The sequence below is a fragment of the Dermacentor silvarum genome, chromosome 4 (assembly GCF_013339745.2).
Source record: "Dermacentor silvarum isolate Dsil-2018 chromosome 4, BIME_Dsil_1.4, whole genome shotgun sequence".
Lineage (NCBI taxonomy): Eukaryota > Metazoa > Arthropoda > Arachnida > Ixodida > Ixodidae > Dermacentor > Dermacentor silvarum.
Genome location: NC_051157.2, coordinates 103,108,762 through 103,132,113, shown reverse-complemented (window position 1 = coordinate 103,132,113; position 23,352 = coordinate 103,108,762).

The following is a 23,352-nucleotide window of genomic DNA, read 5'->3' as shown; positions in this document are numbered from 1 at the left end:
GTAACAGTATTGTATTGGTACTGTGAACTTAAAGAGAGCGAGAGAAAGCAACAACCGATTCCACAAGGTTGGTTTGTTTGCTTTGCTATAAATTGTTCTACAGTACAAACTTAGTACAACGATGGGCACGGACGCAAAGGAGAACCGAATATAAAGCCGGAAGGACAGGCGAATAAAAGAAGCAGATCGCTGCGATCGCACGGCGAGTTGTTGACATCTCATTAGCGGGAAAGCCGGAAGACACGAGGCACGTAAACACGTGACAGCCCACACTCCTCATTTTGGAAAACACGCGCTTCTGCCGAGTGGTTGTGACGGCTCTATCCGGTTTAGCTTTCCCTAGTTCAAACCTCGAGAACAAGCGAGTCCCCACCCACATCCAAACTCTTGCCGTTCCAACAACACAGCAAAAACACGAAGCAAAAACAACCACCGCAGAAGAACGAAGGCGGGCATAGTAAAGGTGGTCGGAATTTGGGATGACAAGGACGCTGTCCTAGCCTCTGTTCATTCCTACCGTTTCTAACTCCTACGTGGCTGTCTAACTTAGGCGTTCACTTGCAGCAAGCTCTGTTGAAAGCCCACTTTCCTTGAGCAAGTGAGACGCGCGGTGAAATTGAGTCGGGAGGGAGGCGAGAAGGGAAGGAGAGAGATTTTCCTGTTCTGTTGTCCGAAGCGGAGGTTGCATGCGAGTGCACTTCATTCTATCCACCCCCCGCAGAAGCTGCCGGAACCTAAAGCAGTTTAATTAGCCATGCATTTAAACGAGGCAGCCGGAAGAGAACAGCTGGCGTAAGAGAGGCTACAAACGAAGAAAGGAACATTCTGAAATGACTGCAGAACGCTGAAATATACGAACAAACAGGCAAACCAAAAGCAATGGTATGGAACAATAACTATGCCTTCAAATGCGACAACGACCATATTAGGACCTTCGCGAAGTCGCCATGCTTCGACGCACACTTCGACTGATTCCCTCTTGTTCACATCAAGGTAAAGTTCTTGGTAAGATCATGTGAAAGGTGAGGAACATGAAAGTTTAACTGCGAAAAGCATATTTGGCTAGAAACTTCCACTTTATGTGTGCAACGTCGCCACTCAACCCATTCCGTTTTGTCGCTCGAAAACAGACTATCACTTATCGTAGAGAGCCAGTGTTATGCATTAATTGGGACGTATTCGGTAGAGCACATGACTAGCGGCAAGATAGAAGGTGTACTTTCGACAGCGTCGTGCTTTTGTTTGACGTATCTGTTGTATTTATTCATCTTTAGACTTTGAGGTCTTCGTTTCTGTTGTCATAGTTACTTTGTTTCTTTAGCAAGCTGAAGTAAGTGAGCGAGGGCTGCCTGTTCTGTGTGACACCGGCAGTGTATTTAGCGCCTTAGCGAACACGATTATTAACAGCAAACTTTCTCAGCCATTTGCGGGAGTGGCACAGATGCCTAATTCACCTTCTGGGAACTGCCGCTTCCTTCTGCAATTGTTTTTGTTTATTCGTTCTTATTTTTTTTTCACTTGCATATTGCACCGAAGTGAACGAGCGAAAATAAAGCCAGTGGTAAAATGCTATTACCAGGATAGCAAGGAAGGGAATTAAAAAATTTCGGCAGAACTTATCTCACGATGTACTGTCAACGGTAATGCGAATAGCTATCGAGCACTGTAGTGACTGACCATATTCCTGGAGTCACGTTTATTTAGCACACGCGTCGTGGTAGTTCTGAGACTTTCGTTGCTTCGGCTATATGCGCCATATGCTCCAATATCATCGCACTTTGCTATGGCATTCGGTTGCCACGGTCGCCCACGAGCATGGAGGCATCACTACGACCGTATGAGGCCGACGCAGTGATGATAGCATGAGGACGAAGGAACTATATCGATGAGACGATGATCGATGATGACGGCAAGAGCCGGCATGACAATGATGACGATGGAACAACCGTGCCGACGTCCCGACGACGGTACGATAACAATGTATGACGACGACTGTATCACGCCGATGCAGTGAAGATGATGGCATTAAGATAATGTTCTGACAATTGAAGCATGATTGCGACTGCCTGACGATGACGGCATGACAAGGGCGGAATAGTACACAATTGAATGACTACAGTATGATTACGGTACAATCAAGAAGCAAGATTGGCGTCGATGGATTGACAAAGGTGGCGTGACGACTACAGCATGACAACCTAGAGATGACGTTACTGAACTGATGACAATCACAAAACGACAACGTGACGAAGACAGCGTGCAAACAGACTGTATGACGACGATGGCGTGATGATGATGGCATCATGAGTGTCGGATGACAAGCTGAAATGACGGCGATTCAGTGACCACGGCGGAATCACGACCACGAGCCCACACCTTGTGTCCCAAGCTATTAAACAACATGGGACACTCGTTCGGGGCCGAAGACGCGACGACGACGGCTGCGTAATCAGAGTAACGTACCTGTGGTAGGAGGACGACCTGTGATCGGTGTGCGGGGCCGATATTCGAAATGCGCGGGCGTTTCGATGCTTGTGTTCGGCGTGCGGGGCCGAAGGCGCGGGAGTGCGCGTGGCTGGTGCGCGTGCCGCGAGAGACCTTGGACCATCTGCAACGACGGTGCAGCCAGGCTGACAGAACGGGCAGTGCAGCGAGATGGAGCAGACCGAACGGCCGCCAACGTCCCGGCATCCCGGTCCTGTACTGCAAACCGGGCGCCGCCCCGGCTTCTACCATCGTCGCGGGTCCTGCTGAGCTGAGCCTCGTCTTGGCTCGCACGACCGCTGCCGTGCTGCCGGGATCTGGCTACATCCTAGAGCCCTGATCCTGTTCTCCAAACCGGGACGTCGTCCCGGCTTTCACCCCATCGCTGTGCTGGGCTTCGTCCTGGCTTTCACCCCACCAATATGCTGCCGAGCTCGGGCTACGTTCCAGAGCGCTAGCGCTCTGGAACCGGGCTACGTCCTAGTGCCACCCTGAACTTCAACCGCCGCCCGTACTCACCGCCGTCGGAGCCAAGTCCGCCGAGCCATCGCCACGAGGCCGGAACTCTTAATTGGCATTGTGAGTGCTCGAGCGGGAGAATTACCCAAGTTTATCTGTATAGTTTATGTGTTCCCATATTCGTCCCATGTGCCGTTTCGTGTCATAAAGACGTCTCTTTGTGTCTCTGGGTGCGTTCTTGTGCGTCTGGCTGACCTGCACCCACACAATTGCCCACAATTTTGGCGAGCTTGCCAGGATCGGCTTTAACATCTTGCCGACATCTAGACGCACGGGGGGAGACCATGGAAATTGAGAGACTGTACGCGATCGGCAAGGACATGGGCTCAGCTGGCGCCGCTCTTCGCGAATGGGTGGACGCGGAACGCGCTACAGAGAGGGGCCTCCGCACCCAAGCTCATGAAGATCAGCGCGTGAACATTGAGCTACAAGAAAAACGGCTACAAGCCAAGGAACGCGTGTTACAGCTGAAGCTCAAGCTTCAAGAACAGGGAACCAGTTCTAACGTGCTACCGGTGAGCGGCGACGAGGCTGTATGAGCTATTATGGATGGCTTTAGTCCACGCAAGTTATTGCCACCATTTAATGAAGCGTGAGTTGATCTCGACGCCTATCTGCAACGTTTTGAGCGCGTCGCAGCGTCTCAAGAGTGGCCTCGAAGTAAATGGGCCAGATCGCTCAGTTTGTGCCTGACAGGAGAAGCTTTGGACTGTGATTAGTCGGCTTGATTACGCTTCCGCCTCAGACTATGATCAGCTGAAGGCTACGCTGTTGCTGCGATTCCGGTATACCGCCGATGGTTACCGCGAGAAATTTCGCAAAGCGAAGCCAGAAGAGAAGGAGACGGGTCTCAAGTATGCTTCTGTTCTAGAGGGTCATTTCGACGGCTGGATGGAAATGGGGAAGGTCGAGAAGACGTACGAAGCTCTACGCGACCTAATCACTTGCAGAGCAGTTCATGAAGGGATGCTCGCCGGCACTGCGGATATTTTTGAAGGAAAGAAACTGCAAGAAACTGATCATGATGGCACAGAACGCTGATTGCTTCCTAGAGACCCAGGATCTTTCCAGTTCAGCCAATGACAAGTTATGTAAGGACACTGCAGCGGAGATCAGTCGTCAGACAGAGTCCGCGAAGAGGCCCCCTAGAGCACTGCAACGCTCAGTGATCAGTGCTCAGCACGTTCAGTGCTGCATAGAGCACTGAATGCTTTCTATGCAACAAGACAGGTCATCGGGCATCTGAGTGTTGGTCTAGGACGAGAAATAGCCCATCAACAACTGGCTGGACCAGTGGCAAGACCGGTTCTCCAGGAGAAACAGGAAAGACGCAAGAAAAGAGACAAGCGTCATGCATGCTGTCTACCGAAGAAACCAGAAAGACCGGGGTACCTATTCAGCAACAATGGAGACGAATTACAACAAATGATTGAGGACCTTAATCGAGAAAGTGTAAGAATTGGGTTGAAGATGAATATGCAGAAGACAAAAATAATGTTCAATAGCCTGGCAAGGGAACAAGAATTCAGGATCGCCAGTCAGCCTCTAGAGTCTGTAAAGGAGTACGTTTATCTAGGTCAATTACTCACAGGGGACCCTGATCACGAGAAAGCAATTTACAGAAGAATAAAATTGGGTTGGAGTGCATACGGCAGGCATTGCCAAATCCTTACTGGGAGCTTACCACTGTCGTTGAAGAGAAAAGTGTACAATCATTGCATTCTACCGGTGCTAACATATGGGGCAGAAACTTGGAGGTTAACAAAGAAGCTCGAGAATAAGTTAAGGACCTCACAAAGAGCGATGGAACGAAAAATCTTAGGACTAACGTTAAGAGACAGGAAGAGAGCGGTGTGGATCAGAGAACAAACGGGGATAGCCGATATTCTAGTTGACATTAAGCGGAAGAAATGGAGCTAGGCAGGTCATGTAATGCGTAGGATGGATAACCGGTGGACCATTAGGGTTACAGAATGGATACCAAGAGTAGGGAAGCGCAGTCGAGGACGGCAGAAAGTCAGGTGGGATGATGAGGTTAGGAAATTTGCAGGCGCAAGTTGGAATACGCTAGCGCAAGACAGGGGTAATTGGAGATCGCAGGGAGAGGCCTTCGTCCTGCAGGGAACATAAAATATAGGCTGATGATGATGATGATGATGATGATGATGATGATGAACAGAAAAAGGATACGCCGTGCTTCAAAACGGGGAAACCATCCCAGTCGTCGACGTCGACATGTACTTAAACCGTGTCTGAAGTCGGAACATTGCCAGTACGGAAATGATTTCTCGAGGGCAAGGCTGTCACGTCACTGTAACGCTGTAGTTGTACGAGAAAGCCTGGTTCCAAAGGAAAAATTTACAGGAACTACAAGCCCAGTTTTCTTGTTGGACCGGACTGTACATTGCTTGCCGGAGGCTGACGTCTTCATAGACACGTCTTTCTTCACGGGCATCGTACGGGCTGAATGCACCCACAACTCCCTTTATGATGTGGTGCTCGGGAACGTTAAAAGTGTCAGTCCTGCAGAGCAGGGAGTCTTACTGAAGTCCCGACCGCAACATAAAGCTAGCCATGTCGATAACACTGTGGCAAGCACGAACGACCCTGCCAGTTTGTCGATACCCACCACGACTGCAGACGCCCAGCGTTGTTCGCGAAATATTGGCAAGTATCTACGAAGGTCCAAAGATGACGCAGAGGAACTCCCCAAGGAAATAGCCGCAATGGCACAGGGAATACGGTCCACCTCCAGCCTACCAGCACTAAGAGCCGCCGCTACAACTTTAGATAAGGCGACTCTCGAGGAATTCCAAAGGAATGACGCCTCGCTACGGCGTTGTTACGTAAGTGTGGGTGACACTATGGTCGTAAATCTGATTGTATCTTATACCGGAGACACAAACCGGGAAGGAATTGGAACAGCTGGTCGTACCTAGACAGCTGAGACAGGTCGTGCTCAAACGCGCACACGAGGGGTTCCTTGCAGGCCACCAAGGAATATCTCGGACGACTGACCGCATCCTCGCTGAATTTTACTGGCCGGGAGTACAGTCTGAAACCAAGCGGTACGTGAAGTCCTGTGACGTTTGCCAACGGACTGTACCTCGACATCTAGTCGACCGTGCCCCACTTGGCACCGTGCCTATTATCGAAACACCTTCTTCCCGCGTGGACATTGACGTCGTCATCACCGTCGTAAATCCACATCGCCGGCGCCGTCGGCATCGTCGAAAAAAAAAAAAAATGCGAGCCTCATGGAAGTACACTCGGCCCACTGCTATTAACGTTTATGTGTCTGATTTGGGGTTTATTGCAGATTAAGTCAAAAACCTTTCAGTACGCTGACGATACAGCGGTCCCACTTGAAGTCACTGACTATTGTACAGGCGTTAGAAGGCTTCAGGCAGATATAACTGATGTAATTGACTGGTTCTCGCAAAATTTTATTTTTTCAACCTTCACAAAACAAAACTGTCATGTTTTAAAAACCCCACTAAAACAGTCGCTTTAACCCAACCACTGTATTTACGCTGATTCCGTTGTTACCCATGTGATTGCAAAGCCATGCAAATAGAGTGGACAGTTCAATATCTGGGTATCCACTTCGACCACCAACTCCCTTGGAACGAGCACATCGTTTACCTTTCTAGAAAGATTAGGGCCATTGCGGCCATGACGTATGACCTTCAGGGGAAATCTCCGCTTCACCTTAGAGGAGTAATCTACACAACATTAGTAGAACCTGTTTTAAAATACGTTATTAGATCATATGGCAACTTCTCAGAATATAAGAAGCAAGCATTAAATGTCATACTAAAACGAATCGTGAACAGTATATTTTACGGTACCAAATTACACTCGGTTGACAAGAAAGAGAAATACGATGAGTTAAGCATCCTAGAGATTCGTGAGTAGTTTTATTTTGTTGTGTTCAGGCGGTAATATTATTCAAATTAATACAAAACTCCTGTAAAAAAAGATGTTACATTCAGGAAAACAGAACATTTTCTCAAACCACGGGTCTATAGTAATTACGGTAAAAAGATGCGCAGTTACTATGTACCAGCTATGTTTAATGAAATTCCTGATGATTTAAGTATTGCAAGCAACAAGAGAAAGATGATGGCTTGTTTAAGAGATTGGTGCGTAAATTTATTGCCTTGTGTATAGCTTTACTTGTTTTGTATGTTATTTTGTGCTGTTAAATGTATTGCCTTGTGTATAGCTTTACTTGTGTTGTATGTGTTATTTTGTGCTGTTAAATTTATTGGCAATGTCGTGTATATTTAGACATGTATGTATGCGAAGGTATTTTTTAGATTCTTCACCTGCTGCCTGACCAGCCAACAAGCACAACAGGCTTAGGCAGGTCAGAATTTATGTATGTATATCTTGTATTGACAAACAAACTTCGAAACTCAATGTGTTTGTTCAGGAACTGGGCTGGTATTCACAAAAAATCTATTACGCTATAATTCTCCGTAACATAAAATGTCAGCCAATCGCGATGCTTGGCATATTATTAGCGAAAGCCTTCTGCCAACGGCCAATTAAGGGCACTTACGAACGAAAACTTTTGTGCATTTGGAGCCTGGTTCGCCTGCGCAACAACCGCGGTTTTCCTGCAGAAGAATTATTCTAAAGAGCTTCCATTTTTCTATTCTCCCTGTAAAATGCAGCTAATATTCTTGTCTTATATACCGTTGGAATGATACGAATATTGACAACTTCGAAATATGAATTGTGGACTTGAATGTGAATGAAATAATAAAAAAAGTATGTTATTCTTATTCCAAATTTTGAATACTCGGAAACCCTTACTGAAAGCGCTTTTCCTCAACTTCTAACATTCAGCAGACCAGCCAAATAGCAAATCGGTTCTGTGGAATCAAACAAGGTGGAGGAAGGGTCTTGAAAGAAAAAAAAATTGTCATCCACCAGAATGTAGCATAAAGCTACCAAGGAAACCCATTCGGTGTTTTCAGAAAGGCAGCTTCGCAGTTAAGACACTGAAATAAGAAATTTCAGAAGTTTGCTGCTCGTTTTATACTAAGTCTGTAGACATTCTGCCTAACCTGTTAGTCGTCACAAGTATGCACCAGTCGAAAATGGGACCGCGCTTTGTAGCACCTGAATTGCTGATTAGAAAGTAATGCTGTTTGTTTTAAAGTAACTGTTTAAACATTAACTAGTGTAAAGAATGTCGAGATTTATTATCGAATTTAGCTGCCAGTCGGCCGTTGCGCGAGTGTGCATGCGTATTTCTACGTCTTCTTTGTAATCCCTGCAGTCTTGCTTGCATCTTTAGAACAATCTTCATGGGCACAAGGCCGGATATGGAAGGATAGTTGTGCCGAAAATAAAATGCTCAAAAATTTTTGCCTCTACAAACACGCCAATTGCAGGAACGCGTGCCTACGCGTTCCCTTCGAGCAAGCATATTGTCGTATTTGTTCATATCTGAGAGCTTTTGCCACGCACAATCCTGGGGGCAGGCCCGGTGTGCCGAAGATTTCGGAGTCCTGTTGGCGTGTTTATTTAGTTGTTTGTTTATTTGTTCGCCTGTTTGTTACATTATCTCCTTCATAATTTTTTTTCTCCCTCGCACGCCTGGAGCAAGCAGTGCGGCGCCGTGTGCTGCGTCGACTATAGGCAACGCGGCTGCACGTGGCACTGAGCGCTCTTTCTGTGCCTACGACGGCTTTTCGAGGTTGGTGTGCGCAGGCTCTCGCTATCGGCTTTCGCCCGAGTTCAACGATTTAAGTAGCGCGCCTTCGCTCCAAGACACGCCCTTCCCAGGCTCCCGCTGTTTTATATTGCACCAAACGCCTAATGCCCCACTTCCGTGTCATCGTCGTCGTTTATGTTTTTGATGATTCCAACCACCTGCACGTTCTCTCCCTCGTACCGCCTTTCTTCTCTCTGTTCCAGGAGTAGTGCACTATCTCCTCCACGGCCGCACCGCATCTTCAGTTTGTTAGAAAATGACGTGAACATTTCTTGCGGCTTCTTGAAAAATACGTTCACATTTCTTTTTTTTTTTCAGGATTTGCATAGAAGGAACAGGAGAGAGGCCCTAAAGAAAAGTGAGAAAGAAAGAAAGCAGGTTTGCAGCAGTGGCCCCGTGGCCATCTTTGAGAAGAAACGCAAGGCTCCGCTCATATCACCCTAAAAACCGATCTTTCATGCACGTTTCGTATTTGGTGGAGTGAACTTGCCTCGCATTACTTCGTCTATGCCTTTTTTGCGTGCATAAATCCAGTTAAAGTTTTCATCGATTCAATATACGCTATAGTTCCCGCTGAAAAATGCTGTATATGCTGATCGCTGATGAAGTTGTTTATGTACACTTTAACATTGATATTATAGGCAATATGAAAGAGGCAGTAACTAAACGTATCTGGCCATAACGTGGTCTGTGGATGAACAGAAGACGGTATGAGAAGGTGCCAACGATGTGAACGACATAGCGTATAAGGTGCCGCTGACGCTCTATTGTTTTGCTAAAGACAGGGTTGTATTATGCAACGTTTGGTGTATACTACAGCTGGATTGAAAACCTTTCATAAAGCTGAATTGACTTTTGCCTGCCGTCGTTAACAGAAAATACTAGAGAAGCGTATGAGAGGCGCCCGCAGTGGTGCAATGCTTAAAAAGGTACCTTATTGGTCACGTTGGAGTAGATTAAAGAACCTGCGAAAAAAATGGAATATGCCAGCGGATGTGCATTTAAATAGAGACTACTTAATCGGCCATGGCTCTTTATTGAACCTCATGCTTCTCTTTACGTTTTCTACCGACCGCACAAGGAGATTCTTTATGTTCTATCTTTTAAAATGGTTCACACTTGAATATAGCCGCGAAGCAAGCAGCACATGCATGTATGCCCGAATTAAGAGAGAAGTAATGGCACGGACGAGAGCACAAGGAAACAGTCGAAGAGCATCGATTTCCAACGTCGGAGACACCAAACCGATGCGAAGCCTTGGACACGTCCTGCACACGAAAGTCAAGTTCAATGGCTGTAGCTTCGACATAATGAGCAACTGAGAAGCGTTTCGATTGGTATAAGCTATATAGCCACCACTTTTCAAGGGAGTGAAGGAGTGTGCTTGGTACACCCGACAAGGCGCTTGTTTTAAGAAAACAAATACGAGCTATGTATCCTCAAGATTTATTCAGTGTTTTCTTCGCTTATCTTGTGCACGTACTTTATTTTGATCTCAAGGCTATTTGCTGTCCCTGATCTCATACTTTGACCTCAAGTATCCACACATCCACTTTCATCTGCGCTCAGTGGCCCTCAACAAAGGCATTGAGAGACCAAGCGAGGCTTCCGCAGCAGCTGCTTCCGCTTCCCACTAGTGCCAGCCACTGAAAACCTATCCCGCTGTGTCAAATTTCTTGCGGCCCACGCAGTTTTTCGCACTTGCTGGATACTACAATTTCTTTTTCCAGACAGAGCGCCACTACAGAAAGGTCCATTCAGCACGGAACACGATATGATTCGCGCCAGGAATGTACCTTTCTCTCTGTCGCAAGGACTCACTTATTCTTGCAAGCCATATTTACTTCTCTCTATCTCGACCTACGGAATGAAATGCTGTGCTTCTGTCTCTGAGCTGCAAAATACGAATTCTGGAGATTTGTGAACATTTGAGGAGCCCCATCTACTATATACAGCGAATAGGTGCCAGTATTGCTTAGCTAATTTAGTCACGTTCCTGGCTGACGATTGCCTTGTGTACCATGGTGCGCACGCGATGATTGACGATGAGACTACAGGACTTATTTGGCACTGGCAGGAATGGCGACGGTGTCGCTCGAGACATGTCGGCGATATTCTCAGATAAAAAAGCCGGCAGAGCCCCCGCCCAGTGAGAGTCGATGTTATGCAAAGCAGTGTGCGGGGAGTCTACCAGGTTAACGAAACGATCATGAGAGCACCAAGAAGTAGCGGCTGTTTTGTGACCTACATGACACACATGTTATGATATTCTTGTCATGACCCATCATTTATGTTCGTCATACACGCTTCTCATACTGTGCCAATTTTGGTACATAACAAGTTAACGAAACGACCATGAGAGCAGCAAGACGGAGGCGGCTAGATAGATAGACACTCTCAAAGTAGCAAATGTTGGCCAAAAAATGCTTCGCATTTAAAACAAAACGCAAATAATCAGTTATTAATGCGGCAGAAACACCAGTAAGCTTTTATTCTGTAGAAATGAGCAGAATCGACCTGATGAATAATTTCAGTTTGTGCCTGGAGAAAGGTGCAGCAAGCTGCTTAATGCACCAAGAGACGAGAATGAAGTGAAGTAAACCAAACCCTATACAATTTAAACCAAGTTGTTTTTACACTATGCTTACAAAGTGGGGGGGGGGGGGGGGGGGGGGACAGGCGAGCAGTCCATTTATTTGGGCAAATAAATATCCGAAAAATACCGTGATATCAGAATATTTTCACGATGACAAAGTTGTGCGAAGATACCAGGAATAGATCAGATGAGATTGAAGTCAGTATAGCCAAAGAACAAACAAATGGCACGTTTCAGGTAAGTAGACAACAGACATCAAAAGTGGCTTGCACTTTTGATTTGGGCAAGAGAACAGAACACTACACTTTCCATGTGCCGTTCATTGGGTGCGCGTTAAAGAACCCCAGGTGCTAAAAATTAATATGGAGTCCTCAACTATGGTGCACTTTATTATCTTACCATGGTTGTGGCACGTATTACCCCAGCATGTAAACCTTTAAATAAAAAGTAGAATACTAGTAGGTAGGCACAAAACTACACATGTGAGGCATTCAGGTGAACGAGCTGTCACGAGGAAAACATAGCAGGACAAGATCATGATTTGTAAGAGCCCATTAACAATCACCGGATTCAAAAACTGTCGTTGATAAAAAAGCGCCCTGTGTCTGTCTCGTTACTCGTCGTTTGGTCCTGTGTATATTCTGGCGCTGTCTGTTACTTGGTGTCGTTGATAACACCGTTTCTTATAGCAGTGCTCCACGGGGCACATAAGCATGGAAACTGTGAATCGCCAACAGACCGATTTCAGTTTCAGCTCGCGTACGCAACATAAAGCAAACCAAGGAGAGTTCACTTTTTGTTTACATGTAATTCTGTGCAGCTCGTAATAGCCAAGCAAAAGCGGAATGTGGGAGGCAATTTACCTTTCTCCAGACGTTTCGTCCGAACTTCAGAAAAAGAAGCAAACAAAACAAAACTGCCCTTAGAAGTAATTATTTTAGCAACTGTAGCAAAATACTGTTTCAATCAAAATTTTCTCAAGAGCGATGAGCACAATTTGTAAATCCGCGCTCCAGTGCGCCATACAATAGTATTTGTTCAGCTAGCCAGGAAAAACAGTAGCCAAGAAAGTTGAAGCAAGTTGATAAATGCAAGACAGAGCAGACAATTGTATAATTGCTGCGCTCTTTGCCACTGTTTGCATTGCGCGGAAGAAAAGAGAGCGCCTTCGTGAATGAATCGCCATGACGGTAACTTCTGCTCGTAAGCTCCTTTCTCTTGATGGTAGAACAGCAGTACACTAACTATGGTGTAAACTTCACTTTTTTGTATGAGAGCCAAAGCTACATAGAAGAGAAGCAAATAGACAAAGCCTCAAAATACTCAAATGTGACTTTACGGGAATCCTGCCGTGTCAAAACAAACTCCTTTATAAGAAAAGCCAAACAGAGAGAGAGAGAGAGAGAGAGAGATTAGAGGACAGTAGATGCTGCGGTGAAATAGCAGATAAGAGCAAGCCGCCCTGACGTGTAAATAAACATGGAGAGATTAGAGAGGCTCAGCCATATAGCACTCTCGACTGCCATGGAGGGGATATTAGAAGAATGTTCTTTTCTTTCGCATTCATAAAAACCGCTATGTCCTGTGTTACGTCTTTGATAACTTTCTCGCTTCAAAAGTTTGAACTTCATGCTTATCCGAGGTTTCTGTGCCACCCATCAGTCAAGGGTACATTGGGCAAGCCACGCAAGCTTTCTAATGAAGATTTGAACGATTCATCTAAGGTATGTTTGGGGAGGTATTTACGGTTTTGATTTTAAAATATCTAAACTTTGAAGTTTGCGCAACGTTTTTCCTTTACTTTGTCAATTTTAAGCTTATGAACTCGTATTATTCTGAAAATAATATTGCAGATAAACTCTGGAGTTCATTTGTTTCTTTTATCCTGAAATAGCAAAAAAATATTTTGCTAATGAATACCACGGAATATTGGACCGCACTTGACGGCGCCCCTCTTCTTTTATAGTGGGGAGAACCTTCTGTTCATATTTATGCAACTCTTCAAGAGTTGAAGAGTCTTCAAAAGAGTCGCATGCTTGCAGAAATCAGTTATCGCAATTTCTTAATGGTGTAAACTTTGGGGCATGGAAATAAATGTACACAAAACAGTCTTGCTGCGAGTAATCAGAAAAAAGGAACCTAGTTTATATTCTGATGTTCTCAACGACACAATAATAACTGATATTGAAAATACAAATAGGTAGGCGTCACATTCACTACAAATCATCTTGGTCAGACCTTATTTCCCTTACATGTTCAACAGCTTTGCGCAAATTATGGTTCTTGAAAAGGAAACTTAGAAAGGCAGTGGTAAATACCGAAATTTTAGCTTATAACACATTCGTACGATCGAAACTCCAATACGCGGTGGTTCTATCCTGATCCTCATACCAAAAAGGACATTAAAATTTAATAAAATTGGAGCCTGTATAAACGAAGGTCGTTAGATTTATCTTTCGAAACTATTAAAGAGATGATTCCCGGTCCTTACTAATGCTTAGAAATAAAATCAGTTCAGTAGAACACAGGCGTAAAGTTAGACGTCTCCAGTTTTTACAGGTCTTCATAAATGGGAAAATCGGGCTTCAATTGCCTCACTATATAACGCCTCTTAATGCACAAACAACAAGACATAGACATAACTTTCCCTTATGAAAATATTTGCGATAACCAAATCTCACATGAATAGTTTTTATCCACGTACTATAAGCGAACGGAATGCCTTCCCTGTTCATTTATTGCAATCAATGAACTTCATAAAAGAGTTGGAAAACCATTTGCCCCATAAATTAGCCCAACCTTAAGCAGGGTTTGCCACTGTTTACTCGTTTCTATGTGACATTTCTTGTATTTTGTTATGTTTAGTGCCCTATTGTTGTTTGGCACAGCGCTTTTCATCCAAGTGTAATTTCATCGGTGCGGTTCTTCCATTTATTGTAGTTACTGTACTAAGGCAAGCATTTACATGTTTTGTAACAGGGCTATAGGTTGCATTCATTTCATGCACTGTTGACATTTTTTTTTCTTGCATTCTCATTACCTTGTTACTGTATTGCGCCTCCTGCATGGGCCAGTACCTTGGCCTGCAGTATAAATAAATAAATAATTAAAGAAAGAGAGTAAATAAAGAAATACGAATATATGTATATATATATATATATATATATATATATATATATATATACCTAGTCTCTACGAATTTGATACAGCTCTAAAGTGAACTGTCACGCAATGTTAGAAAAATAGAAAACCGTAAGATACACTGGCGATCGCATTTTCTTTGGGAAGGCTATTCCCTTTGTAAAAGCGTTTTGTGGCCAAATAAAGTAAATAAAGATAAAGCAGACGAGAGCTTGCAACAGAAGTGCGCAAAGGGAAGATGCTCACATAGACTACGCAGCCTGCGTTAGCGTACTGCTAACGCCTGTCCAAGAAAGAGTAGAACCACGGGTCCTGATTGAAGTTTCCACGGAAGTTCCGGAAATAACATCTAAACACATTTCTCTCTTTGTGCAGCCTCAATTTTGTGCCTAAAGCATGTTCCTTCCACGATAATTTATTACATTTTTTTTATCCACGAACAAGTATATTCGCTTTCATTTGTTTACCAAAATGCATGTATAAGGTTTCAGTAGTAACACTGACTACTGTAGTTGTACAGCCTTTTCAGAGTTGAGTATGAGAATCTTGCATCTTGGCCATCTGTTCGAAGTATATCGTTTTGCCGTTTTTTAAATGCTTTATCCTTGAGGTTCTTTTCATAATGCCTGCGTAGAAAGGTCTTCCCTTGCTACTGAGCGATTTTTTATAGAGAACCATGGCGTGGCCCAGCAGCTAACAGAAAGCTTTTGAACACTGTCCTATAGGTCCACTTTCACGCCTCGTTTCTTGTTATTACTGTTCATTTTGACCGTGGCTTCTAACATCGTTAGTTGTGGTAATGTTTTTCATGGCAGCCACTTTGAGTATAAAATAGGATATGTATCTACAATACAGTGTCAAAAAGACCACTAGAATTATATATATATATATATATATTTTTTTTCGACGAAATGGTGCTTTATGTTCTGTGCTCACTTTGGGTCATTTTCAGCCTGTACTATCGGAATACCTTTCAAGCTTCAAAGAAAGTAGCTGTTAGCTGCCCGCTTTGATTAGACGAATAAATCCTGACGCTCCTTTTTCCAAGCAGAGCTTGATACTTTGCGAAAATTCGAGGTCCAAACTGTTGTTTGGTGGTCTTTCACTCCACACAGCCCTGTAGTCTACATCACCCTTTTTTTCCGTTCCGCGTACGGACCAAGCAGACACCATTTAAAAGAATGGTGCAATAATGGTTGGCATATCGCAGGTTCATTACTGTCAAGCGGATGAATCATCCTAAGACAATTTATGTTCTTCTGTGTTCTACCGCCCTCATTTTTGTCACACAAATTGTTTATTAAGATTTGATTACTTACGACGCATTTAATCTAGTGCAACTCAGACGAATTTTCTTTTTACAGTATTCACTTTTTCTCTTGCATTATTAGGCAAATTCTTAGGAATGAGTTTACCCATACCTGCAAAAATACACAAATTTTTTAGAGGAAGAGCCTGGAAACCGTGCAATTGTAAGATGAAAAGATAGTAGTAGGGGCCTTGGGACCATAACTTTGTACACGTTTATATTTATCTTTCTGCAAGAAAAAAATACAGGAACGATCCGAGCGCAAACAGAAGAAGCCTACAATTGGTCCCCGTCAAGCTTTGCTGGAAAGGCACAGACTATCTATAGCTAAAGAGCATCCGAAACGAAAACGCGTGAAATAAAATCAAAATACTGTAAAAAATGAAAGTAGTGTCAGAAATATATGGCGAGATCATTCAATAGTGACTATTCACTTCGGAATTTACAATAAAAAATGTCTCAAGAGTACTTCACAGATATCCACTCAGCGCTTACCTTGGGCACGGAGCAAGGAAAGACTTGTAAAAAATAAATAAATTATAGACGCTACAAACTTCTTTTGTGCAAAACAGAAACCTTGAACTGACTGATGTTTGCGAATGCGAGAAACGCGCACTGGCGTGTGTGGCAGGCCATTCTAGTTGAGCTTTTGTCAATGTTTTTTTTTTTGCTTTTCTGTAAAATAGGTCACAGCGGGTGTATACCGAGCAGCAAAGAGGAAGGAAGAATAACGTAGGCGAGGAACGCTCTATTCTGCTGACTCATTTTTCAGCAGCCTTAGGATAGCCCGTGCTACAAAACCAACAGAAGAACGCTCACTGTTAGATGTCTCTTCAAATTCTGTGCTGTACGTTCGATACACTTTATTGCGCAATCTCCTGCCTCTAATACTGACACTTTTATTTAAATTTATTTCTTTTGACCCTTTCTACTAAGAAGAAGCAAGCTGCTGCTTTCTGATACATCGTCGTATAGGGTACAAACATTCCTAGTGTGAGCATGCAGGTGGCATCGTAAAATGTGGCATGTAAGTGCATTCACATCGTATACGGGAATTTGAATCAAATAAATTGTTGCAAGGATTCTTTCCCTCCCCATTTAATCTGTCTTCAAGATCCCTCGTTTTAATTTCAGGCAGCATAATGAAGGAATAGCAGTTCTTCAGCTTTATTGCAATCGCCAGACAATTGGAGCTGTGATAAACATGAAATGATGGAAATAAGCATGACAAGATTTGAAATAACAGAAACGTCAAGACCCGCCATAACATTTACAGTATTCAAATATTGCAATGTAAAGTGACGCAAAGCTGACTTAACAAATACACAACATCATAATAGAGTAATACCAGCAGAAAAAAGTATAATTACGTTCATCATGCCTCTGCAAAGTTAAAACAATGAGCTATATAGAAGCAGCCGCCCTATAAAGTAAAAAGTCTGAGCAAAATGTCTCTTTAGTATTTTACTAAAGCAAAGCACAGGCAAAACTTGTGCACAATTCGCCGTGGTCAAAATAATGATGAAATAATTATCCGTGAACTGCAGAAGGAAGGACCAGTGATATCATGATGTGACTGGGTTGTGCTCAGCGGCTCCGTCATATGCCTGCGATTTTACGTGTCTATTCTGTTATCCTTATAATATGAGAAATAATATGATGCTTATATACCACCCATTAATCTGTTATGGTGACTTCGCTATCAAGCATCTTAATTACTCCTTGTATATATGTATTCAATAATAAAGAACAGATTGTGTCTGGTTACCCATGCATAAGTATGCATAAGTACTGTCTAATGCTCCCGTGTATTTATTTGCGGGAATGTTTAAGTTCTCTTTTAGCTATTAGATATATCGCTTCGTTCGTTTACCCCCCCCCCCCCCCCCACCCTCCCAATTTGATGTTGTGCTAATCGAGAATGGCCTTATTATATTAAAAAAAAATTATTTCATTTCACCAGATTTAATTGTAGATGTTACTACAAAATTACTCCATATACTTTATATTAACAGACACAGCACCCCTATCTACATGAAATACTACGATTGTTCTGCAGTTTACACCTGCGAAACTGTCTCGACTGTCAGTCTCCATCGTCCTGTGAAGCGTGCTTTGCCTGTAGAGCTGCAGTGCAAAGGGGCAGAGTCAACGTTGAAATTCATATTGCATATTTGATTTGTTGTTGCTGAGTTTCTTAAATCAACAACTTGAAAACTCCTTTCGGCTAGATGTGTCTGTCAAGAATTCATTACAGGCATTTAGTAGAAAAAATCACCGCCCAAGCTCTCCATACTGATAGTTAACCAGCGAAGCTGGAACGTGCGGTCCCGGTGTTTATCACAAGGTTAATCCCGAGGGTTCACTAAAGTATTTCTCAATTATGAGGTTACGAACACGTTTGGCTGCAACGGAGAGAACGAGAACAGCTGGCCGCAAACGAGCCAGCCGCAGGAGAAGACGACGCTCGATTCATTGCGGTTGATGATAGTTTTCGGTGTGCAGGCGAAAGATGGACGAATTGCCTTGCTACTTACATCTTCACTGTAATAAATATAAGCAGTTATTCTTCTTGGTATAACCATTTTTAATAACAAATGTCCCGTGAAAATTAGCTTTTAACGCTGATATAGTTCTGCGCTCACGAACCACTGAAAATAAAGAAGACAAAAATGTTACAGTTCTTTAATGAAGTACTGTCTATATAATTTTATTGCATAGCCCTCGACCGAGTAATTACGTTACGGAGTGGGAATTTCCCGAGTGCGCAGCAAATAAATAATTACGTTGCCTTTTTTATACGACCATTTCAAAACGCGCGCCAAGAGCTATGCGGCTTTGGACGTGAAAAAGCTTACGTATTTTTCCCCAAAACCTGTTCTCGCGGTCTCGTGGTACCAGCTATCATTAACGGTTACACACACAATGTGGCCATGGTTCCTCAAGCAGAGTCCATCCAGTACTGGACCGCACCATAGGAGTGAGAGAGCGTCCACCTGTGAGAAAAAAAGAGAAGTGAAACATCGGAGGGGAAGCTTGGCAGCTTTCGGTAGCACAGTCAATGTATAGGCATTCCCGCATCACACCCGGCCCCTCAGTATTCGGTAGCATCAGAAGTTACCATTTTCACGGCGGAAGCCGCGCTGCATATGATGACCGTTTCGCGCAGGACGCACAAACGGTGCTGTAATTACTCGCATGAGGTGCTCACGAAAAATTAAGGCACTGCCCCGTTAACTATGGAGTCGACAGCCACCTAAGAAGGCAAGAGGGGTAAAAAAAAGTGTTTGTGTCAGTACTCGTTAAAATTTGAGTGAGTCCAACTAAATATAATGCTTGTCAAACTATATTGTCAAATTAAACATACATGTTTTGCTTGTGTTAATCTAGGGCAATTTTGAGCTTTCCAACACTTAATCTGATCTTGCAATCTAACATGTAAGCACTTTCACAGTGACTAGATCTAATGAAGAAGTGAATTATGACCAACCAGCCAATGTGCATGGTCTCGTCAGAACTTTTAGCTGACCACTAAGAAAAAATTGACCCTTAAGAATGTATGACTTAATGCTAAACGCTAAGGTATACAGAGAGGAAGAAAGTATTTCTTGTGAAAGTCTGATGCAAAGCAGTCTGCCGAGCCGTGTGGACTTTTTGAGTGGTGATTAGTTAAATGTTTTATAAAAACACACGATGTAAAAATGACAACGCCATTTATTTGTAGAGCTAAGAAGGCTACCACTGAAGCTGCGGCCCTGAGTGTCATACCAACAGTGAAAATCACCACCAGTGCGGCAATCTGCAGCAGTGAAATGTGTATGAATAGAAGTGCACACTTCGTGAGCAAAGAACACAGGCCAGAGCATATTCATTTAGGCTAAGAAGAGTATGACACTGAGTTGTACAAGTCTCAATAACGCATATACAGTGAAGAACACGTAGAGAAGAAGTTACTCAGGTATATAGAAAAAGAGCGTCAGCGGTAAAATGCTGATATCCTCTGCAATACGAGATTCGGTCTAAGAGAAGCTGGGTTGAGCTGGGAAGACGACAGGGGGCATCTCGACAAGAGACACGCAGAATGCTCCGGCGACAAACACGCCCCGAAACCGGCAGCCCAGCTGGCGGAATAACACGTCATTGCGTCGCGGCTAACACGCAGGCGTGGAGGAAGCAAAGCGTAGGAGACACTCCGGGCTGAAAGGGTTATATTTGTTTTAGTGAGACTATGTAGGTAGCGTTTCTTGTCCAGTCGTGTAATTTCTTGGAGAACCGAGCCGGTGATCTGCCGGTGCATTTGTGGCGGTATAGTTAAGATAGCTAGATGTATACACCTACTGGTCATATGGGTGATGATTTGTCGGGAGCTACATCTGCCAATGAAGTAGTTACCATTAAGCGAAAGTCCGCGGCATATCTCGAGAGAAACTGCTCCTTCAGTAAAAAGCAAAATGAAATGTCAATAGCAGCCTAAAGCTTCGTGCCGTATAATTGCCCACATCGATATTTTGTTCCTGCACAGCAATCGTATTGCCTGATTTTATACGATTGTACATGTTTATACACTTTCATTGAGTTTTCCATTTTACGTAAGACAGGTAGCAAGTTCGCCTATACCATAATATAAGTGAGGGCGCTTTACACGTTGAGATGTGTCTTGCTTATGCAATGAAGGTAAAGACAATAGGTTGCAAATATTCATTCACAAATTTAGACGTTATGGCTACGGAATTTGTAATGACGTACTCAAGCTTCAGAGCATATAGAGAGCGTGCGACTTTTTTTTCATACAGGTGGACATGCTACTTATATTAACCGTTATAGCACACTTTTTCATTTATTGTAAATCATGCATGCTGATATAACGAAAAGTGTAACTAACGGTAACAGACAACAATTGAGCGTGCCGTTCGATGACACCCGAGTCATTAATTGATTAATTTGACGAAGTGCTCCAATGCTCTACTAACTAACAGCATTGATGACTAACAATGGTTTTCTCGTAATCGCAACATCCAATAGAGCAAACCACTATGTAATAAATGCAGACTCCGCAACAGGTTTATGCGAAGGAGAAAATAATAATAATTATATATATATATATATATATATATATATTATAAAGAAACAAGTGAGAAGGGAGAATTTATTTCACTCATAGTTCAAAGCGCACATTGAATGCCTACCAATCAGTGCAAATGCGACTTTGGTTAGAGTGTAGTGAGGAGTATGTACACCTCACTACATAGAGCATGTGCTTACAACGGTTGCCATCTCCAAGCACCAGCTAAATGAGTGCAGCTTCTGACTGATTACATTATGTTATGTAGACGTCTCGCGCTTTTCGTGGCATTCATAACTAATAACCAATATTTATATTTGACTGTATTATTTCAACTTCTGTAGTTGTAACTATAGCGGCCACTATCGCATCGTTCCAGTGAATCTTTTAATTGATTTTCGATACGAGTAAGCGGCCGAGTCACGGAAGTATGAAATAAATACAAAAGCAAATATGTCCAATATTGCTGTTTCCAACATTAAGCTCCCAATTATTCATTAACTTATACTTCTTTTTTTTACGTAGGTGCTCTTACTACGGCCCCATGTCGTACTCATTGCTTTTCTAGTGTCTGATTGTGTTTTCTGGATAAGCCATTTTGGCCGGTGTACTGCTGACAATCGATACTAAGCGATCTGAATGAAGAGCATAGTCTCCGAAATATTTTTTTCAGACTGCTGCAGGTAACGTATCGGATTTGTAGCAAATGGAATGTAGAGCTACTTTTAGGTGAATTCAGTGGTCCCTTGGGCACATACCCACTCGCCCCTGAAGCTGAACGTAATAACTTTTGCGTGCACTGTACAATTTTTGTTTCAATATGCAAGTAATTTAGAGTGTGCGAAGGATACTGTGCCTTATACTATTTTGACGCGAAAGTTTCATTACGCCACCTCGGGCAGCCGTCGGCGACTCAACAGTTTTCACCTTGAGAGCTAGAAGTCAAACCACAAGAGAGCGTTAAGGCGCGTTTATAGTCCGACGTTATCGGCACGCGGGCGAGCGTCATCAGACGCCGGGCGCGTCGGAGTGCATTGGCCGTGCGTCCGGTTACGTTGGCGGCGCCAGTACGTCGAACCATCGGTCGTACTATAGCCGCTGTTGTTCTCGCCAACGTGACATAACGTGTGCGCGCGTTCAGGCTACGTCGGACTATATTTAGGCCTTTACGGAGCCCTGAAAGGAGACGTCGCCGCCGTTGCCCGAGTAGAGTTGGGCCCGGCTGCGAGTTGCCACCAAGTCTCACTACTTTACTGATGACCGCAGTGTCTTCATAGGCATAAAAAATGATGAATAAACACTGTATTCATCGAGAACATGTCTGTATACTATTGCGAGACCACACCTCGGCCCCAGCTAGACAATGGGCCTAGCCAGGGCAGTGAAGCTTTCGCTATCAACAAGGGTTAACCTAAGCTAAACCACAACATTTTTTTTCTTTCCTCGCCGAGCCTCATACTCCCATCCGGCTATCTCGTACCTCTGGAAGAATCTGTCTGCTTGCAGCGTCCATGGCGCAGCCACAAACTTGACTGAATGAGCTGTTTGGCCGTAAAGCTTTCTCGTAACTACCTCTGCCGGAGCGAGTCCAGCATTGTGAGGGAGGTACACACGTGTAAGCGAAACATATGTATGCTATTTCAGCTGCAGAAGACGTTTATAATGAGCTTGCTAAACTAGACCAACATTAAAGCAGCGGTCAACATAGTTGTATTCTAAACGAATTACCACCAGATAAATATTTAAAAATATACGAAACAAGAATTATAAACAATGCAAAATTTTCTAAAGAGATGAATATAAATTATTATTATGTAAGTAATAAATCAATTCTTTTAGTCTTATCAAGTGATCAATAATGTCTAGTATAAGTGGGTAGAGCGTTCCAAATAAATAAAACGGAAACATATGCGGAATGTCGGCCATAATTAGCCGGTATTACAGGCAGTAAAACATTTACATGTGATGCAACTCTAGTAGGATTATTTTTAAGAAGAATAACACTACAAAATACACTTGGTGGTATAAGATGATCGAATGACTAGAATAGGACAATAGCAAGGTGATATTTAATTATACAAGAAATTGATAGTATATCAAAACTATATATGTAAGTAACGAACAGGCACTGCTGCGATTTGGACTCCTTCCTGCTTGCTCCCTTAGAGACAGCTCACAAGGATAAAGCGATCTATCTTTCTACACCTTAGAGACAGTTGGAGCTCGACAGCTTCTAGAAAATTTAGCAGGGGCAGAACAACTGCTTCGGCCTGCTGGGTGGTCGGCGCGTCACAGAGATTGGAACACCTTCTGTGCTCGTGCCCTGCACGCTCTACTCAGCGCGTGACGCTGACTTCCTCGCACCGGTGTATAAGTCTGCCTACTGTCTCTCCTACAGACTTTATCTTCCCCAGATGTCAGCACAACCTGGTTTTCAAAGGTATCCTAGATTTCCGGCGTGCAACCGGGATATCCTGCTTGCTCTAGGGGTCCACCTTGTTACTACTGCC